Here is a 21,132-nt window from a genome sequence, read left to right as displayed (position 1 = left end):
GGAAGCAAACTTGTGTGTGGTCCGCAGTGAGAGTGGCTGGCAGAGGACCCTCTCTCCAGCAGCAGTCACTGCAGGCAGGTGGTGGCTTTGTCAAGCTTTGTCATGACTTAAATGGGTGAAGGCTAGAGACGCTCTGAGAAGAAGCAGAGGCTTGGTAAGAGTCTATTGAGATAGGAAAACAGAATTTGATTCAAACTAGCTTTTGAGTAGGTCATTAAGATAAAGGCTCTCGGAAGGCAAAGGGCATCCTTGCTTTTGTTCGTTTAACAGAACTCAGGAGAGGGGAAGATACCAGCTTGATCGCACTGGTGCGGCTCTAACTAGAAGATGAACAGGAGTGGAGGAATGTAGATGTTGCTCGTGTTTCCATTTCAGCCTTTCATCTCTATCCCTAGTAAGAACCAGTCTTAAGATGGGCTGGGCTGAACACCCAGAGACAGCAGCCAAAATGGAGCTGTGGGTAGAGATTGGGGCAGTTGGAGGCCCAGAGCAGAGAGCATTCTCCATTAGTGGCATTTGTAAGACACAATTGAGCCTTTAAAATCGGATATCACACATTTAACTGATACGCTTCTAGCAATCGCCTAATGTTAAGTGTATAGACTGTTGCAATTAAAACACATTTTTAATCAGTATTGCCTAGAAACATACAACCAAAAGAATTATTTCTGATCTTTGGGATCATTGGTGTACCGTATGAGACATACATTGTTTTTGTTTTGACTGAATTTGTTAATTTTTCTCTTCTATAAGTTATATTATTTTGATGATTCATCCTGCTTCAATTTATCTGACTTTCATCAAGAAATATAAAAATATACATCTTCAAAATTTCATATTTGATCAAGAAGCCACCATGGAAGTACATATCATGAGTTTGGGTGTTTATATATTAACTAGATGCTTATATTTGAAGCAATCTCTCCATCTCTCTATTTAGAAAATGAGGGGTTATGTTAAAATTTATTCAGATTAGGAGAAATCTCTATTTGTACTCCATAAAAATGATTCTCCTCTATATTTATACAAGTATCTCTATTAAATACCTTGGTCTCATTTTAATAAAGGCATTTGTAAGTATACAGATGTGGACCTTATATATACCAGATACAGGTTAAGATATGTGCATATGTATTTAAACTCTATCAGGTAATTTATGGATTTTATAGTGTTAGGAAAGAAGCATATGATTCACCTAATTTATTTTGATAAACAGCATATTTTGTGCATATATAAATTAAATTGACCATTAAATGAACCCAGGGAGAAGCATCTTCTTGAGAAAAAGTGGTTGACTTTTGTGCCACTTTTTATGGCATCTGAGCTGTAATTCGAGGAAATTGTTCCATAACTCAGACATCATTCCTGCTTTAAACAGTTCCAAAATACATATTAAAATGAATGTCTCTAAAATCTGAAGACTAAATGCTTCCAAGCTTTGCAGCATTTGTAGTCTCTTTCATGTGGTTCCATTCTTTATATCCTTTCATTTTTTCAGTGCAAACAGACAGCCTAGACCTCTCTATTATAGCATAAAATAAAGGGATTTTGGAACCATAAAATACCTTTAGCAGAGAATTTTAAAGCTTTCAGCAAATGATAATTAACTGTACCTCCTACCAGCCCTGTGAGTAGTCAGAGTAACTGTATCTTAGTACCCATTTACGGGGAATAAAACTGAGCAAACAATGGAAAGAAGGCAGATCCACTACATAGCTTCTCTGGCTGTAAATATTTTCAGACACATGGAACACAGTCGTGCTTTCTTAATGCACTGAATTCCAAGTTGACGCTGCTTTTTGCATAAAATGCCTTGATCTTCAAAAATTTACATTTTATTAAAAAACCGTAGAGCTCCTATTATGGGTGAAACAATGTACTTGTTAATGTGGAAGCTTTAGCCATCAGTCAGCTCTGCTTTCCAGCAGTTTACAGCCTGAAAGCAGAGGGTGGAGGCGGTTGTGGGCAAGGTGGAAAAGATGGGGGTGGGAGAAACGCGAGGCCGAAGGTGGGTTGATCTGAGGTACAAAATGGACTCACCGGGCAGAAGGAGATGAGCTATGCTTCGCAGGAAGCCGGGCAAGTGGGGCAGGGTGGATATTTGATGTGGCTGTCCTTGCCGGGGGATGGGGAGCGGCACGGCAGGGGACAAGAGGAAGCAGCGGAGTCTGGGGGACGTAGCAGGGTGGGTTTAAGGAATGAAGAGCTAGATGGAAAGTGAAAGAGAGCTAGTGACGAGGGAGGAGGAGAGAGAGGCAGAGGCAAAAGGAGAGGAGGAGAGAGCAAGAGAGCCATCAGCTGTCCCGTGGTTTTAAACTCTGGAGGAGGGAGTTTTAGAACATTCTCATTTGCCTTGTGGTGTGTCCTCTCCTCGCCGTTCCCACTGCAGGAAAAGACGCAGTGAAGAAAGATCAGTTCTCCTGCCTTCTGTTGTTGTCAGATTGGAAGGGCTTTGATTTCTGTGCCGAGACAGGCCTTTCATGAGTCCAGCTGTGAACGTTTTATGAGTTTGTAAACTCAGAAAGTCAAAGAAGCTTGTTTATGAAGTTTCAGGCTAGAAATTAGATTATCCTGCAGTCTCCAAAGCCACTGCAGGTTGGAAGAAAGAGGAGGACCTCTGGAAAGGGGAGGGGGGTCGAAGAGGACGAAAGTCCTACTTACATGGTTGGAGATTTGGGGCCTGTTCCCCTGGGGAGGCAGCCACAGCTGTGGGCCGGTTAATCAGACATCAGAACGTCTGATGGAAATCTCATTCTCTAGGAGACGAGACAGTCTTGCCGAGAGGATAATATAGGCAGAGTATGAAGAAAAAAGAGTTTGAGTTAGAATCTCAAAATGATATATAATAGAGGAAGGAAGTCTTAGAGTTAGAAAAATGGCAGAAATTTAGTGAAAGTCTCCAGTGCCCATCACTTAGGAATTTTGTGACCTCAGAGACACAGAGAGCCTTCATTATTTGCCAGAATGCCTACTGGCACAAGAAATCTTACAGAGCAATATAAAGAGAGTTATGGAGAACTTGATGAGGGATGAGGGATGAGGGTAGGACTGCAAATGCAGAAGTAATCGTCGTGTGACAAACGTATTAATGCTGAGTAGCGAGAGGTGTGTTTCTCCTCTCCTACATCAGGACTCCAGGGGTTCAGCTTTTTGAGTTTGGATTGCATCAGTGGCTATTGATTGGAAGTAGAAAATGAGAGAGAGAGAGAGGACCCAAAGGCAACTCTGAAATCTATCCATCTATACATAGGGATAGAAATACAGATGTATTTCTCAGCACTTCAAATGAGGACAGCAGTGTCACCATTTAGGAAACACCGAAGACAAGAATAAGAGCAATTTTGTTGAGGAATGATGATTTTGATTTTGAATAGCTTGCTTTTGAAATTCTGGTTGGCCTTCAAGGGGGATCTCTCCAGCAAGTAGAATATGGGAATCAGTGAAAAAAATTAAAGCTGGAAATCTCACATGTGAGATACTGGGGGCTAGAAAGAAGAGAAGGTCAGCCTGGCGGGGTTGGAAGGACACATGCAGAGGAGCTCTGCCATAGGACCGTGGGAAGAGCTGCCGTGGGAGGTGGGCCGAGGAAGAGCTTCTGCTCAGAAGAGTGGTTTAGAGATGAAAGCAGGTGAGGTCAGCAGGGAATGAAGCAGAGGATATTGAGGAATACGGGACAACCGACAGTGTTACACGTACCCTCTCCCCAAGGGAAGTGACTCCTGAGAAGCCTATCTAGCTGCTGCCTGGAGCTCCCAGTCAAGAACCTTTTGGAGGTGTGGTCTGCTCCTCCAGGTGCACGTGCTGCTCCTTGCAGTCCAGCTAACTGTGAACTCACAGCCAGCTTCTCTCTCCCTCATCCCCACCCAGCGGTGGAGTGGAGACAGACAACCATACTAAAAACACCCATTTAGAAGGACAAGAAGGAAGACACGCTGTTCACTTGCCCATCGCTGTGATGAGGTTCTGCTGGTTATGTAGTATGCCCACGCTCTCCTGGCTGGGGAAGGAATCCCATAAGATCACGATGCTGTTTTCTTGACGATCAGATGTTTAGAGGGGAAGAAATAACACAGTTGTTATTCACAGGTGATATGACTGTACGTGTAGAAAGTTTGAAAGAGTCTGTAAAGTTGTAGAAATAATAGATGGATCTAGTAAAATTGCTAGAAATGAGATTAATAACATAAAATTAATTCTGTTTCCATATACCAGTAAAAAACAAGTATAAGTGAAAGTTTTTTTTAAAAAGATACAATTTACAGTAACATAAATAATTCAAATACCTACAAACAAAACTAATGAAAATGAAAGCTACAAGACATGAGAAAAAGTAAAGAAGACTGAAGCAAGTGGTGGAAATGATCTGTTCGTAGATTGGAAGACCGAGTACTATAAATATGTCAGTCCTCCACAAACTGATCTACACATTTAACGCAATCACAATAAAAATCCCTGCAGGACTTGTGTGTTTGGAGACACTGACAAGCTAATTCTATAGTTTGATGATAATTTAAAGCACAAGAATAGTCAAGGCAGTCTTTAAAGGAAGAGTGAAGCTGGAGCACTTGCACGACCAGGTAGCAATGCATTATAAAGCAAAAGTAATGAGGATAGTACAGTGTTTTAAAGATACGTAAATCAGCTGAATAGTCTAGAAAGTTTAGGAACAGACACCAAGGTACGTGGATTTGATAACTGACAAGGTAGCACTTGGTGTGTGGTGAGGGAAAGGATGGTCTTTTCAACAAATGGTGCTCCATCATCTAAATATATGTATGAAACAGTATTTTAACCAGACAGGAAAATCAGTTCCAGATAGTTTGTGGATCTAAATGTGAAAGGTGAAGCAAGGATACTATAAAGAGAAGACATGAGAAAATCTCTCCATGATCCTGTCACTGGCGAAGGTTCTTAAATAGCATGCAAAGAAAAACACCTGGGAATTAAAAATAATATATTGGACTCTATTAAAATTTAAGACTTCTTTTCTGCAAAGGACACCTTTAAAAGAGTAGGGGGGAAAAGTCAGAATAGGAGGAGATATTTGTAACACATATGACTGACAAAGGGTCTTACCCAGAATATATAAAATACTCCTAGAAATTCATTTTGAAAGTGCTGTAAACTCAATAGAAAATGCACAAAAATCTTCAAGCACTTTGCAAAAGAGGATAACCAAATGCCAGTAACTGTGCGAAAAGGTGCACAACCGTAGTAGTTATTAGGGAAGTGCAGATTGACACTGCGCCGGGGTAATACCACACATTCAGCAGGCCAGAGGGAGCAGACGGGCTCTGCCCAGTGGAAGCGGGAGCGTGGAAGGATACTCACACACTGTTGTAAGTTGTTGTCAGCGCCCTGCGAGGCTCTTTGGCAGCATGTCCTACAGCTGACCATAGGCATGGGCCTACCCTGTGACCAGTGGTTTTCCTTATAAGAACATACTTAAGAAAAATGAGTGTGCGTTCACCAAGAGGCAGGCAGTATTGCGTTCATAACAGCACTAACCAAACTGAAAATTATCCAGATGCCAATTCGCAGTAAAACGGATCAATAATCTTTGATACATTCATGAAATCTTCTTCAATACTGAGAATGAACAAATACTGCAACACGTGATCACATTCCTGTCTCTCAGAAATGTAATACTGAGGGTGCAAAAAGGTAGCTACATGATACCTTTTAACGAAATACAAAAAATTGGCAAAATTAATGAATGGTGTTGGGTTTGGAGACACCAGTTACTCTCCCGAGGAAGAGTGAGGGGGAATGTGGGAGCCGGAGGGGTTGGGGTGCGGGGCTGGTTCCCTCGTGCTGCTAGTTTATTTATTTCGTTGGTCTTTGTTCTGGTACCGTAGGTGCGTTTGGTTTGTGGAAGTGCCTTAATCTCTATACTTGTGATGTGTATAATTTTCTCTATGTATGTTTTACTGCAGCAAAAACTTATTATGTGATTCCCCGCAAGATAGATGTGGCAGAAGTAGGAAACTAAACATAGAAAAGAAAAATCCTGGTTTCCTACCACAATTGTAAAAGGTAACATGAATTCATACCCAGGCATTCATTGCATAGTAATAATAAAGAAACTGAATACATGTGATTATGATTTTTTCCCCCTCCAACTCTGGGAGAGTTGAGTAACATTTATATGCAAATATCTGGGCAGGAAAGCAGGGGTGTGGGCATTAAAAATGTGACTGCATTTTCATTTTCATATTTTTTAGGCTAAGATTGACGATTTGTTGTGGACTGAATTTTTGTGCCCCCCAAAATTCATATGTTGAAGGTCTAACCTCTAATTTGATGATATTAGGAGATGGGATAATTAGGGTTAGCTTAGGTCATGACAGTGAGTCCCTCATGAGGGGATTAGTACCCTCATAAGAAGCGGGGGAGAGATCTTTCCCTGCCATGTGACGTCCCAGCACGAAGGTGGCCGTCCCCAAGTTGGAAAGGGAGCTCCCCACAGCAGCTGACCATGCTGGTCTCAGACTTCCAGGCCCCAGAACTGCCGGACATGAACACCTGCTGTTTGAGCCACCCTATCGGTGGGATTTCGTTAGGGCAGCCTGAGCTGACTAGGACACGTTTTACCAAAGGCTCTAATGAAAACACTAGTTAATGATTAGAGACAGGAGATTAAAATGTGAATTACAGTTTTCTGTGGTCAGCGAATGGAGTTAATTTAAAAATTTGCCTCAAATTTGAAAACTGTCCATGGCAGCACTGATTGAGTTCACTGGCCCTGTGTAGACACTGTCTTGTCACCAGATGCTGCCCGGTTTCCACAAACCCACAGTGACTCACATTGCTCATGGTCGTCCTGTGATATTAGTGGTGTATATTTATGCACCTTCAGGACCAGTGGGCTCCCAGGTTTATGCCTAGAAACTCAGTTTGCATAGGTGCTGGGCTTCCCGCAGTGGGCAGAGAGGGTACTCGTGGGGATGCAACTCGGGGCATCACTAAATGGCCTCGGTACCTGAATTCAGGTGGCACCAGGAAGGATTGCTATGTTCCACCTCCATCATTGGGTCTCCTTGAGAAAAACCTGTGTTTTCCAGAACTATAGGAAACTTAGTGCACCAGGTTTCCTCCCTCAAATCAGACAAAAGGTGGCTTGGCCAGTAATGAAAACCCTAGCTTGCTTCTTTAATAAAATGTGTGACGTGAGCAAGTTCTTTAGAACAGCTCTTCGCTGATAGGTGTGCTCGGTGTTGTCTTAAAAACGCTCAGCAGATCCCTGACCATAAATTACTCTCTAGAGGTGCCAAGTGCCCGGGGTATCCAATTGCCAGCTGAGTTTGAAGCTGTTTGCAGCTGCAAGGGACCAAAAAGACACCAAATAAATCTGATCATCTCTGTTTCCACTGAACCTTGTCCAGGACACTGTGATGCCCACAGGTCTCCTAGGGAGTGGGTAATGCAGTGAATGGCTGCAGGCCCATTTCTCTCTGCTGACCTCCGGCGCTCTCAGCTCTCCTGTTATTTTATGAGAAGGACTGGGAATTAGGCATCTTGACCTACTTAACATCCAGGGACTGGGAAGAGCTTATTACCCTTTGATTACACCTCTCACCGAAGAGAGGAAACAACATTCTCAGAAGAAAACCTTACTGCGTTGGGAGCTCACGACTAGTTTATCATTTGTAATACAATAATATCTAACACTGAGTGCTAGGTGCACCAGGCATGATGTGTTTTAAATCTCATGTAATTGTCCTCTAAATCCTAAAGGTTAGTTCATAATATTATCTACACTTTACAGATGAGAGAGCTGAAACGAAGAGGTGCAGCTAGTGAGTGTCAGGGCTGGGATTTCTGTCCAGGAGATCTGGACCCGATGTGGTGCGCGCTGTAATGAGGGGGCCCTCTGCATGGGGTCGTGGCCGTCAGATTCCTGGGTCCCATGTTTGCTCCTCCAAAGCACAGAGGATAACGTCACAGACACATTTCTACTTCTATGATATAAGTCAGGTTATACATGTTCTAGTAATCCAGAATAATATTGAGAAAGAGGAAGGCCCGGTTTAGCGTGTAGGTGGCATCTTCTCTGGAAAAGACAGGTTGTTCTTGTATTTCATGTCCGTCTCTGTAGAACGCTTGAGTAACAAATGTATAAATTCTAATTTTTTTAATTGTCCTGTGTTCGGTGAGAATTACTGTTTAACCGTTTTGTTTATGTTACAGTTTGGATTTCTAGCACACTGCAAAACAAAACAAAACAAAACCCCAAACTAATTAAATTAATGAATTAAGCAGCACCCATCCCTATCTGCTGTCCTTCTTGAAGGAAATCATCTTTCTCTCTAGGTGCAAAAGGCAGCTATCCCTTTTTTCTTTTAAGAAAGACGCTAGTTAAATGTCGTCCTCATTTGTAGCTTTGCTGTTAAGAAATCACTGTTTTGTTAGCTGTGCCCCCTGCTGAAGCATTTTGGTGTCTCTGTGCCTGGGTTAGCTCACAGACCCGACAGCCCGTTAGCTCTTGATGGTCTCCTCTCTTGGATGTGGTTACCATCAGCTCCCTGTTGGGATTCAAATCACTTCTATCCCTGAAAGGCTGTCTAGTGTATGGAGACCCTTCGGCAGAGCTCTGATTTTCAGAAACTACTTTCATGGCCAGTGGGAGTGGCACAGACAACGGTCACCACGACCCAGACCCGCCTTCAGCTGGGCGTTCCCTGCCTTGTCTCTTTCCTTGCTGCTTTCATGTTTTGCGCCCTTGCTGCTCCCTCCTCCCTTTCCTCCCTTCGCCCCTCTCTCTCTCTGCTCCTCTTCCTGGCTCTCTCTGCCCCTTCCTTTGTCTCCCTGCTTTTCTGTCTCTTTCTTTGTAATAACCATAGGTGTTTATTTGTTTAGTTAGTCAGCTCATGTTAACGTGATAGTTGCCCCTTGGAGGTAACACAGCCCTGCAAATGTTCCTCCCCAACCTCCATTCACTCTCCTCTCCCTCCTCCCTAACAGAACCTTAATTTTGCCCAGGTACATCCTCTTCTCCACACACTTAAAGGAAGTCTGCTTCATCCTCATCCCTGAGAGTGGTGGGTACTTTGGGGCTCAAGCCAATCAACACGGGCCCCCTTTTCCTCGCAGTTACTGAAAGCACTGGCCGATGAAACGGGAGGGGAAGCCCGCTGGCCGGTTTCTGGGGAAGGCTTTTTCTCTGCTGAGAGGTCCCCATTCTTTTGAATGTTACTGCGTCTGGTTGCTGTGATGCAGGAAAAACAGATGTGGGGCGTGAGGAGGGCCATGTTCCAGACTTCAGTTGAGCCCCTGGGATGTGCCCCGCCAAATGTGGGTCCTTGGCTTCAGACAGGAAAGACTTCGAGAGCGAGCCACAGCTGAGTACAGTTAGATTTATTTAGAGAGATACATCAAAAGGCAAGAGAAAGGCCACAAGGTGTGGGGGTTTGGTGCTCAGATTAGAGTGAAAGTAGGTACACAGTCCATAGAGTGCAGGCTGTCTCCGAAGGGAGAGAGAGAGGGTGGCCATGAGGCACCGTGTGGCCAGTTTTTATGGGCTCAATGGCTTCATATGCTAATAAGTGGAAGGACCAGTCTAACTAGCCTGGGGAAGGGGCTGGGATTCCCAGGAAGTTGTCCATTTCCCACTCTTTGACCTTTTGTGGCTAGCCTTCGGATGGTCATGGCACCTGTGGGCATGTTATTTACCATGTTAATATATTACAATGGGCATATAATGAAGCTCAAATTCTTCTAGAAGTTAAATCTCCCACCATCTTGAGCCTCACGGCCTACTGGGGGTTGGATCTCCCACCATTTTGATGTTAATTGCTGTATCATTCCTTGAATGGCTGTGCCCTGCCCCCTTCCTGTCTCAGCTGTGGGTGTATTTGGGTTATGGGAGGAAGGAGCCTGAGGGTTAAGCTAACCTGCTGAGGAAGGCAGGGTGGAAAGATGACAAGTACCTGGTCCTGGTGACACTGAGCCACTGAATCAACCAGCCTCGGAGTCATAGCATTCTCAACTCTTTGTTTAGAGCAGTAAAATCCCTTTTTCTTTAAACCCCGTTGAGCTGTGTTTCTGTCACCTGCTAGGGAGAGCCACCTGGTTCAGGGTCCCCGTGCTCCTTCCTAGCCCGGCTAGTCACGTGCTCCTCGAGAACTCCACTCCTCTCCTCTGTATCTCCTTACGAGCTTGTTGGGGGGATTAAATAACAAAGTAATAATAATAAAAAACACATATGGAGCCCTTTTTATGCATCAAATTGTATTAAACACTTTATACGTTTCAGTTATTTTATGGGCCTGCAAAGGCCTGGGGCTGTGTCTGGCATCTAGTTGATGGAAAAAAGTAATTTTCTCTCCTTTCTTTGCCATTCATTAATGTACTCGGTGCCATGGAGGGAATAAACATGCGGCGTGTCCTTGTTTTTAGGAACCGATGACGTAGATGGAAGGGAGCTGGGTGGGGAGTCTAGTTTACAAGAAATCACAGTAAGTCGTGTTAGAAAACATGTAGCTGTGATTTGATCAACTAAGCGGTGGTTTGAGGTAGATGGGAAGTGAGACTGGGAAGTAGAGGGCTCAGTCTTTCTTAGAAGGTCTTGAAAACTAGGCAAAGTAAATAGGACTTGATGTAATATAAACTGGGGGACACCTGAAAGCTTCTGACTCAGGACTAACATGATAAAAGTATTTAAAGAAGGTAAGTCAGAGTGAAGGGAAAGACTGAAGTCGCATAAATTGATAAGGGAGCTATTGCACTATACTCTGGATGGAATGTGATAAGGCCTAGATTATATTTTAATTAACTCCAATTTGTTTTTGGTCTCAAAAAGCAGAAAGCGCCAATTAAAATAATGCGTTGTGTGTTTCAGTGCAAGGACTATTGAATGAGAGTTACCTGAGAGAACTCAGGATGCTTGAATCACTTGTAGATCACAGAGACAGATCAACTTACATTCAGTCCTGTTTTGAAATTATATTTTTAACAACAAGAAACCTCCAGACAACCTAATCAAAAGGTGAGCAGAAGACCTAAATAGATATTTCTCCAAAGAGGACATACAGTTGGCAATAGGCACATGAAAAAATGCTCAATGTCTCTAATTATTACAGAAATGCAAATCAAAACTGCAATGAGATATCATCTCACACTGGTCACAATGGTCATCATTAAAAAGTCTAAAATAGTAAATGCTGGATAGAGTGTGGAGAAAAGGGAACCTTCCTACACTGCTGGTGGGAATGTAAATTGGTGTAGCCACTGTGGAGAACAGTATGGAAGTTCCTTAAAAAAAAACAAAAAACAAAATAGACTTACCCTATGATCCAGCAATCCCAATCCTGGGCATACATCCAGAGGGAACCTTAATTCAAAAAGACACATGCACCCCAATGTTCATAGCAATACTATTTAAAATAGCCAAGACATGGAAGCAACCTAAGTGTGTGTCGACAGATGACTGGATAAAGAAGATGTAGTATATTTATACAATGGAATACTACTCAGCCATTAAAAAGAATGAAATAATGCCATTTGCAGCAACATGGATGGACCTGGAGATTATTATTCTAAGTGAAGTAAGACAGACAGACAAATGTCATATTATGTCACTTATATGTGGAATCTAAAAAAAAAATAACACAAATGAACTTATTTACAAAACAGAAACAGACTCACAGACATAGAAAACAAACTTATAGTTACCAAAGGGGAAGAGGGGTGTGGAGTGATAAATTAGGAGTTTGGGCTTAACAGATACAAACTACTGTATATAAAATTGATGAACAACAAGGTCCTACTGTATAGCACAGGGAACTAAATTCAGTATCTTATAATAAACTATAATAGAAAATAATCTGAAAAAGAATATTTATGTATATAGATGTGTGATTGTATTACCTTGCTGTACACCAGAAACTAACACAACAATGTAAATCAACTGTTCTCCAATAAAAATTATTTTAAAAGTAGTCCTAGTATATAAAGATTTTAACCCATTTAGTATTTATAACAATTTTATACATACATAAAGGTATATAAACAACAAGTAGATTATTAAAACAGTAGTGTCCTATTCCCTGTCATTGTGGACAGATGAGGAGTCATTTTGCAGTATTTAGAAATGGTTTCTGTATTTACTAATATAGAAAACCTAATGGTAATTTACAGAACATTTTCATACTTTAAGTAAAGATTTTTTTTTTCTGTATCTATTTAGTGGATCTGGCTGTAAATATTCTTCTTTTCCATATTGGAGAAGAAAACAGGTCCACAGATTTCAGGTGACATTTTCCCAGGTTAGTGGGAAGTAGTGCTGTAGAAAGAAAACACTTAGGAAAAAAAGCTACCTGTGTCAGATGACCAGAGAGTGGTTTAAAAGAACAAGCCCTAGCAAATCATAGACTGAAAAACCAGAAGAGAAACAAGAAAGAGATAATGACATGCCGCAGAGCAGAAGGGACCAAGACCAAGGCTGGGCCACTCATTACAAGTACAGACATAAAACCTCGAATGACTACAAGGTCAAAAACAGAATTGTCACTGAGGACCTCAATTTCGGGAAACAAATCACATGTGGCCTCGATGCTGTCATGAAAGGGTATTTCTTGCCCTCTCATCAGATTTTTTATTGTATTTTTTGATTGATTGTCTTGGGTGTACAAAACAACAGTAGGAAACTAGGCAAAATTACTGCCCATGTATTTAAATATAGTATGATTCTGACTCCAGCATTTTGAACACTGTTAACTAGAAAGTAAAGATTTGTTAAAAAAAAAAAATCAGACTTCTCTTCCATACACACATGCAATTATAACCAGTTTCACAAATTAAAAAAAAAATCACATATTAATAGAAAATAAGGCATATCCTCTTTTTTTTTTTCCTTTCTTCCTTTCTTATTGACTTTTATAAGCAAATGTTAGGTTACATCCAGCTCTTTTGGTTCCCAGATTTTAAGAGTGAGCTCTTCAAATTGCTAACGTGCACTTGAGATTAGTAACCATTTCCAAAGACTTTGTTATTTTGGAACTGTCTTTTGTAATTCATTAACTCTAAGTTTAAATGCCTTGGCATGACGTTTACATTTTAAGCATTTTTTGGAATATACTATCCCGTTGACCAACTAAATTTTAAGCCATTCTGTAAATGCTTATTAAGAGCCTTTTGCAAGTAACAAGTAAGATAGATATTGCCCTGTTCTTCTGGAACTTGAAGGGAGGAGAGATTGTTGGCCAGGCTACCAAGATGTCAGCGGGGTGTGGATGTCGTGGGTGATAGAGGTGATGTTTAAGCCAAAACCCAAAGGGTGAGTAGAAATTTTCAAGTGACAAGGAAGGGAAAGAAGGTCCCTGGGCAGATAAAACTGCTTGTATGAGAGACGAGAGAAAGCACAGGCTTTCCAAAAACTGTAAACCTAGTTTGGGAGGAGCTTTGTTGGTGAAGAGATAAATAAGAACTGCTCTTTTTTCACTTGGCAGAAAGATGGTAAACAGATCTGCCACAACCCAGGCTCTTAAGGCTATTTGACACGAAGGGACAGAAAAAAAATAAAAACCAGAGTGAATTTCTTTTTTATTATTCATGAGAGTAATTACCTGATTTCCTTTAGGCAAGTCTTGATCCCTGTCGATCCCTGGGTTCACGAGATGGAGCTTTTTGCTCTGCTCTGGTACTGGCTTCCATTGTGTATTTCCCTTTTCCGGCAGACTGAGAAGCCTCACACCAAGCCTCAGTTTCCAGTAGGAAACTTATTATCCTCCAAGGAAAATGCTGAGGGAAGAGAGGCATTATATTAAAAAGAATAGAAATGCTTTCTCATTTTGAAACGTGCTTATGAGCCCCACTAGGCAAAGCAGAAATTCCCCTGAAGAGAACTCCAGACACAGGAGGCAGGAAGGCTGGGCTCTTTGTCTCTGCAGGTACCTCACTAACGTGCTATCTGTGGAACAGAGTCAGCGCTGACGTTTTGTGTTCAGTGCGTTTCTTCAGTGGGTTTCATTTCGTTACACGGTTCATTTCGGGCTTCCTAGCTTCTCCCAGGGAGCTCCTTAAGGACAACATGTTTTATAGAGTCACAGGGAGTCAGTCTTCCTCTCTCTACAAATACAGCTGAATCTGATGGGCTCTAGTGTGGATAACAGTTTCGGTCCGATGATAGTGACTTGAGCTGATTGTGTATCTCATGCCAGATGGACTTTAGTAACTGGGAAGACACTGGTCTTGTTCCTGTATCAGCAGCACCTTGGTTTGTAAGTCTGGTTTTAGGTGCTTATCTAAATGTTTGATATAGATACAGAATATTGAGTTGAAGGAGATAATGGACCCCAGCTTGAGGTCTGGTTGTGTCAGTTAGTAGCCATGTGATCTTAGAAAAATAGCTTATCTGAGATTCCTTAATTCTAAATGGGGATAATTTAAGCAAAAATTAAATTGCTGCTACTTATTCCTGCACTTACTCTATTCTTGCTTCTGTTCTAAGTGATTTACAAATACCAGCTCATTTGATTCAACAAACTATGAGGTGGATACTGTTTTAGCTGCTCTGATATTAATCATACCAGGCCAGGGGGCTTTAGGAAGAAGTCAGAAATCAGTGTTTCTACCCACCCTTCATTTCTTCCTTGACCAAAAGGGTGCAGCTAGTTAACGCGAGAGGGCTTACCAGGCGTGTGAGCCTTTGTTTCCTGAGATGGTTTGTGATGGCGTTACACCTGCTGGTGTAACTGGTCTGCTGCTTCTTCCTTATGAGAAATCAAATTTCTGGAATAGACTCTGGCCTGGGAATCTAGAGTGTTCTTTAGCAAGGAAGATTTTAAGGTGTGAAGGAAATGGGTTCTTTTCTACACTGGAGAGAGGAATTAGGGTCATTCCAGATGGTATCATGGTGGCACATGGACGTCTGTGATCCTAGGAATTGGTTCAGTCTGTGGCCAACATTGTCCCTCAGTCTGGCAATCCCTTCTTGGGTGGTGAATAAACTTAGAGCGAATAAAGGGGAAAAATGTAATTTAGGATAGCTCCCATATAGGAAAAAATGTCAATTCCTTGAAACAAATGTGAGAATGAAGACATAAAGAGAAGAGGTCTTTTAATAGAAGCAGTAAAAAAAAAATAATAATATCTTTCAGAGAAAGCATAAAAAATAACACTTTTCATAATAAAGTGGATCATATTGTCATGAAAGGCCAAAAGGATTCCAAAAGTAAAGTGACATTTCTCAGAGCCAAAGATATCTTTGCCAAAACAAGCGTGCTTATTTCTGATAATTCTGGTTATAAGCCTAATAATTAACACAAAATAAAGGGTAAATATTTTCCTTGAAAAAAAAAAACAGGAGGTCTTTGGGGTTTTGTGCTGAATTAGTCAGAATAGGCTAACTCGTGAGGAAAACAAGAAACACGTTAGTGGCTTGATGCCAGATGGACTGATTTCTCACCCCACGTGGCCGGGGCTCTGTCGGGTGGGCAGCTCTTCTCAGGGGACTCTGGGTGCTTCCATCTGTGGCTCTCACCCATCTCGGTCCTTGGAGGAAAAAGAACAAAGGTTGTAGGTGGAAGCATTTCATAGGCCAAACCTACCCCTGCCTTCCTCCATTCTGCCCGTGTTTTATCTGTTGGGGCTCAGATACCTCTAGGGGAGGCTGGGGCAGACAACTCAGCCATGCCTGGGAGGAAAAGAGAAATGGTCTGGGGACCGCTGCCCTACTGCCACAGGGAACTGAGCCAGATAAGCAGGAACACAGGTTTGCTGACCTTCTCCGGGAGGTCATATTTTTGCCCCTAATGATTTCTCCCACACTTCCCCCTGAGAGATTAGACATTCTCACTGATTCCATGTAAGTTGCCGTGTCCCCCACTGTGGACGTAATACACTTTTCTCCATTGACTCTGAGCTTGGCTACGCTCCTTGCTTTGGCCAATGAGATTCAGATGATACCGTGTTCTGGCAGCAGCTTACAGAGCCCTGGTGCGTTTGGCTCCCCATTCTCAGTGCAGTGAGGACATAGCTGGCCCTCAGCCTGTCTTCTAGAAAGGGAAGACCTGTGGGGCAGAGCCAAGTAGAGCTGAGTAGAGTTGACATTTGCAGCGGCTGTGGCCAACCTAGAGCCCCCATCGTGTACAAGGAGCACGGAATCCATGCCTGTTGTTAAGAGCTACTGAGATCTTTGGCATTATTGGCTGCATACGTCAGCAAAGGTGACTTCGAATGTCTTCTTTAGGCATATGTATAAGTCCACCATAGGAAAGGTCATAAAAACGTTGGCACAGAGCTGATGAGTGAGAGACACAAATTCTTCATTTCTCAGAACTGACTCTCACAGTTGATGGTAATTTGCAGGGTATGATCTGAGGGAGGCATAAGGCCCTCCACTTACTCTCCAAGTATTCAAATAGTCATGTTGTTTTCCTTATGCTTCTTTATTTCTAGCTGTAATGAAATTTCTAGCAAGAACGTCACTAAATGGTTAGAAAATAAACATCCTTCTGTATGAACGGTCACTCAAAATAAATACACAGGACTAGGAGGGGTAGGAGGGCCGATAAAGTTCTCCATTCACTTTGTAGCACATCCTAAATATCGATGTAAAGTTTTTGACACCCTGTGATATTGAAGGCAGCATTTTAAGCAAGTGGAACATGGTATCATTCTGTTTTAATAGAGGATGAAGAGTCAGACATCAGGGAGTTGTGTAGGACTAGGGAACCCGGGTAGAGCTCTGAGGACCCCTGGGTGGGGAATATCACAGGGAGTAGGTCAGGGGCATTGAGTAAGTCAGAAGACCACATGGGGTGTTAAAATAGTACTTCATCCACGGCGAACCCTATTTGCCACTGTTCGAAGGCTTTAAAAGTAGCTTGAACTTATACGATGATAAAACTTGTGTGGAAATGCACTAAATTCTTTGGCTATTGGTTATGTAGATAGAATCATTACTGGAGAAGTGCATGAGACTTGTCACCGTTATTAAATTTATTTAAAACTAAAGGCTCTGTGCTAAAACGCAAACTGATGTTTTATTGGCACATCAGCTTATTGAAATGACGTTGGACAGTGTAGTTATGTGTCTGGGCTCAGACTTGGAGCATAAGGCTTAGCGGAGCAGTGGGCCATCTTAAAGACAACGTATTTGGTTTGAATGGGGTGATATTCTGATCTGGGTGATGTAAGTGAGAAGATTAATTTAGTGGTTGCAAACAGCAGAAAATTTTGAATTGTTTTAGACAATAAAGGACATTTGTTGGTCATATATCTAATCAGAGACAAGTCAGGCTTCAGGCATGGTTTAACACAGGCTTTAGCTCAGCTTCTCTGTGATTATCTCTGCCTTTTATCATGTGACTGCTTTAACCTCAAAGTGGTAGCCCTCATGCTGGCGTGTGTCTGCCAGCTATAATCAGGGCTGTGTGCTTCCTCATTCACAGTTCAGGGGGAAGGTGATGGTTCCTCACACTTACCTAACAAAATTCCGCCTTTACTTGGATTGTTCCAACCTGAACCTGTCACTGGGTCCAGGGGTAACTCATCTTTTCCAGTTGGCTTTCACTCATCCTGAAGCAACTGCTGTGATTAAATGAATGAAATAGTAGTATCTGACTTATGTCATCCAAACTACGTGGCTGCTGCAATGGGGAAAGGGTAGTTCCTCCCAGAAGCATTCTTAGGTAGAGGGCAGAGTGGGAGTGGGTTCTGGGCCAACAGACGAATGTCCCGTCCACTGACCTGGGCTCTGCTACTGACGAAAACGTCCAGGCTGGCTGAGGAGAGTGGAACAACTCAGGGCTTCAGTGTCAAATGGATGTGCTTTCTGTCTTCATTCATGTCACAAACTAGCGTGTGAACTTGATGAGTCCTATAAACCTCAGCTTTCCTATCTGTGAAAAAGAAATAGCCTGTACTCCCTCGGCTCCTGGACTTCAGTGTTTTCTAGATGCATCATTGACTAATGAACAGTTTAAAAAATAGGCTCTGTATAAAATGTACTCAACATTTGTTAAGATGCATCCCAAGTTCAGAAAACGCAAAGCATTTTTTTTTTTTAACAGAGATGAATCTCAGATCTGAGGATATGGTAATGGTTATGCTTGGCATTGAGGTTTGTTCTGAAGATCAGAGAATATGGTATATACTAGGCAAGAAAGTATTTCATCATTATCTGTCTGACTTGGGCTCCATTAGTTGTTTGGGTAAAGAGTTATTATCTTGGCTTTAGATTTAAATTTTCTCAAGCTTGCATGAGTCTTTGGGCAAATGCTTCTGTGTTTTCACTTGAAAAATGAGTGGTCTAGATTAGATAATCTCTAATGCTTCTTGCCCCAGTTTTATAGCTGTGAGTGCTGGCATGGACCCACATTCCTAGAAGTAACATGAAATTTAAGCAGCCTCTTAGATTTAGGGGGCAAGTGGCTGAGTGATTGGGTGAGTGGCCCTTCCCTTCTAAACTGTGGCCACTGTTGGCTCACAGATCTGTGAAAGCCAGAGCATCTCTGTCTGATTTGCAACATTGCTGGCACCAAGCAACTCACCTTTTAACAAACCAGCATGGAAAACTTCCAGGGCATCTGCCACTCTAATTTATACTTTAGAGGATAAGGCTGACCAGAAAGGCCATAGAAATGACTAAATTTATTCCCATTTGTTCAATTACAGTGCCTCTTTCAGAAAAGTAGATTTGTGGTTAAAGATGTTGAGTATTCACTCTCTTTCCTGGAAGAAGCATCTGTTGGCTATAAAACTAGCAAAATGGAAGTAGTTAACGCTTTGAAAACATCCTTAAATTATCCTCTAAACAATTTTTTTTCTGGAGAAATATAAGTTTAAAAATATGTATGCCAAAGACTTCTCAGGGGAGTCTGCCTTTCTGTTCATCACCAACAGTGAAGTGGTTAAAGGGAAAACTTTTAAAAAATCCTTTTCTCATTCCATTCTGCTTAAGATGAATGGCTGTCCCTCTGCTAAAAATGAGGTAACTCACTTTATTTCTCCATTCTCTTTCTTTTTCTCCCCCTTCTCTCCCCACTCCCCTTCCCTCCTTCCTTCTTTTTTCTTTCCAGAATGAGCTCTATTTTTGAACCATGTAAACTTAGACTAAATTAGGGACTTTTGGAAATGGAACCAATACTTTCAGGCCGATAATCTCTCAGTAAGTATAACCAAGTAGCAATTTATCAAGGATTATACATGATACAGCTTCATAAATGACCAGCCCTATAGGGTTAATTCTTTTGGAAGGGGAGAGGGGAAGAAAATCTTTACTCAAAATGACTACGTCAGGCCCTACGATGGGTTTATTCACATGCATTAATGTATTTCATAACCATAGTATAAGATATGTAGAATTACCCCTAGTTGCACCTGAGGAAGCATAGTTTCGGATGGGATGATGAAATTTATGGCCAAATAACTCAAAAACCATAATTATAAATATGCATATTTGGCTATAAAGCTGGTTATCTTGCTCCTTAGTGCACTTTGATAATCTGGATTTTCATCTTACAAAATTCTGTGTTGATACTTCAAATAAAATTTACTGGGTATTTGCTCAGGGTCGGGCATCAAACCATGTCCTTTACATGCATTCTTTTTAAAATTCTCATAACAGACCCTTCCTATTATTTATCTTTATTTTGGAGATGAAGAAACAGAGCTCTCAAGGATCACATTTTCTATTCACAGTCTCTCCACTTGGTAGCCAGAGGTTTTTTTTGTTTTTTTTTTTAAACCAAAATGGAAGTCTGATCACATCACTCTCTTGGAAGAAAGCTTTTAGGAGCTTCCTCTTTGCACATGTGTCATGTGGCCTGGCCTGGCCCCGCTGACCCACCAACCCCATCTTGCCCTCCTTCCCAGCTCTCTCTTCACCACTGCCAGCCTGTCTCATGCTGGGCTCCCTCTGCCCAGAATGTTCTCCTCACCACCACCCCACTCACCCCCTTCACCAGGTTAGCTCATGCTCACCCTTCAGTTCTCATGAAATGGAAACATGAAATGGATCTTCCAGATCCGACCTGGGATCAGGATCACCCATCTGTGTTTCATAGTGTTATTCACATGACATCACCGCGTCTTCATTTCTGTGATTTTGTTTTGATTCCTGTACGATTCCTGAAGACCAAGTGCTAGACTAGTTTTTATCGTCATCCCCAGTGCCAAGGGCATTTTTTGGGTACTTAGTAGGCATGTAATATAATGTTTGCTGAATGAATGATTGACTAGGACTGAAAATAATTTTTGTCTGACTCCATAGCTCTTATCAATAAGACATGTTGATTGAGAAAACAGCGGTGCCACAGGATGATATATAAAGTATTAAATAGACATTTTTAATTTTTCTAAATCCAGTGATCCTAGTCCATTCGAGCAACAAGGATTAAGGTAATCAATGCTCCAGTTGAGCAGAGGGGAAGGTCATTTGGAGAAACTACAGAACGTGATGTTGCAAGCATTGGCTGTTCACTTTTAAAGCCTATGACCAGGTTTAGGAAAGGAAATGTCTGTGGGAAGAAGACTGTACGGGCTGAGTGAGATTAGAGAACAGCCTCTAAATTAATGGTAAAGTGAGGACCACGTGGTCACTAAAGAAGAGAGTTAGATGCTGGTCTGAGTTGCTCAACATTCACCCCCAAACCCTTGGGAGAAGATGATGACCCTCTTGAGGTCATGGGGCCTAAGGAGAGGAGAATGCTAGCTTACAGTTCACATGGTTGCCTAGGAACCGTGAGTGGGGCAGAAAAAGCCTTGTGCCTCTACAGGGGGAGAAAGCAGAGATGGTTGCATGGATGCGCCTGACTGCAGCCTTGGTGGGAACACCCCGGTGGGGAAGAAGAGCACCTCCACATGGCTTGGGGAGGCAGGGTTACGATGCCGAGAGCCGATGCTCTGCAGGAGGCTCACAGATGTGGCTCAGGGATGCAGGCACAGATGTAAGCAGGGGTTGTACATGCCAGAGCCCAGATGTGGACGGCCCAGGCTTGGAGGATTCCTGTATGGGAGAGTGCAGACAGACGGACGACAGGCGTGGAGAGGAGCACGGCCACGTTCACGACTGAGCACACCGTGATGCAATGATCACATCTCGGGACGGCAGGCCAGGGCACAGCGAAACTAAGCCGTGGAGAGACCCCAGTGCCCCCACCTCCGGGAAGGACGGAGAAGGAGGGTATC

General features: G+C 42.3%; 2 long non-coding RNA genes across 11 annotated transcripts in view; both read left to right on the top strand.

The window, feature by feature from the left end:
• Nucleotides 1-21,132, top strand: part of LOC141574748 (uncharacterized) — a 945,654-nt gene that overhangs the window by 255,987 nt on the left and 668,535 nt on the right. The window lies entirely within an intron of this gene.
• The window catches only part of LOC141574749 (uncharacterized), a 49,183-nt gene continuing 41,175 nt past the window's right edge, over nt 13,125-21,132 (top strand). Inside the window, exons 1-3 of one of the 2 annotated variants that reach the window (XR_012501793.1) lie at nt 13,125-13,276; nt 18,015-18,090; nt 19,023-20,138. This is a non-coding gene — a long non-coding RNA (uncharacterized LOC141574749). Of the gene's footprint in view, nt 13,277-18,014; nt 18,091-19,022; nt 20,139-21,132 lie in introns of those variants that run through there. The other variant, XR_012501792.1, reaches the window with a different exon arrangement.

Source organism: Camelus bactrianus, chromosome 23 (genome assembly GCF_048773025.1).
Source record: "Camelus bactrianus isolate YW-2024 breed Bactrian camel chromosome 23, ASM4877302v1, whole genome shotgun sequence".
In the NCBI taxonomy this organism is placed as follows: Eukaryota; Metazoa; Chordata; class Mammalia; order Artiodactyla; family Camelidae; genus Camelus; species Camelus bactrianus.
The sequence above is the reverse complement of the archived record's forward strand: the minus strand, read 5'-3'. Positions and strand labels throughout refer to the sequence as shown.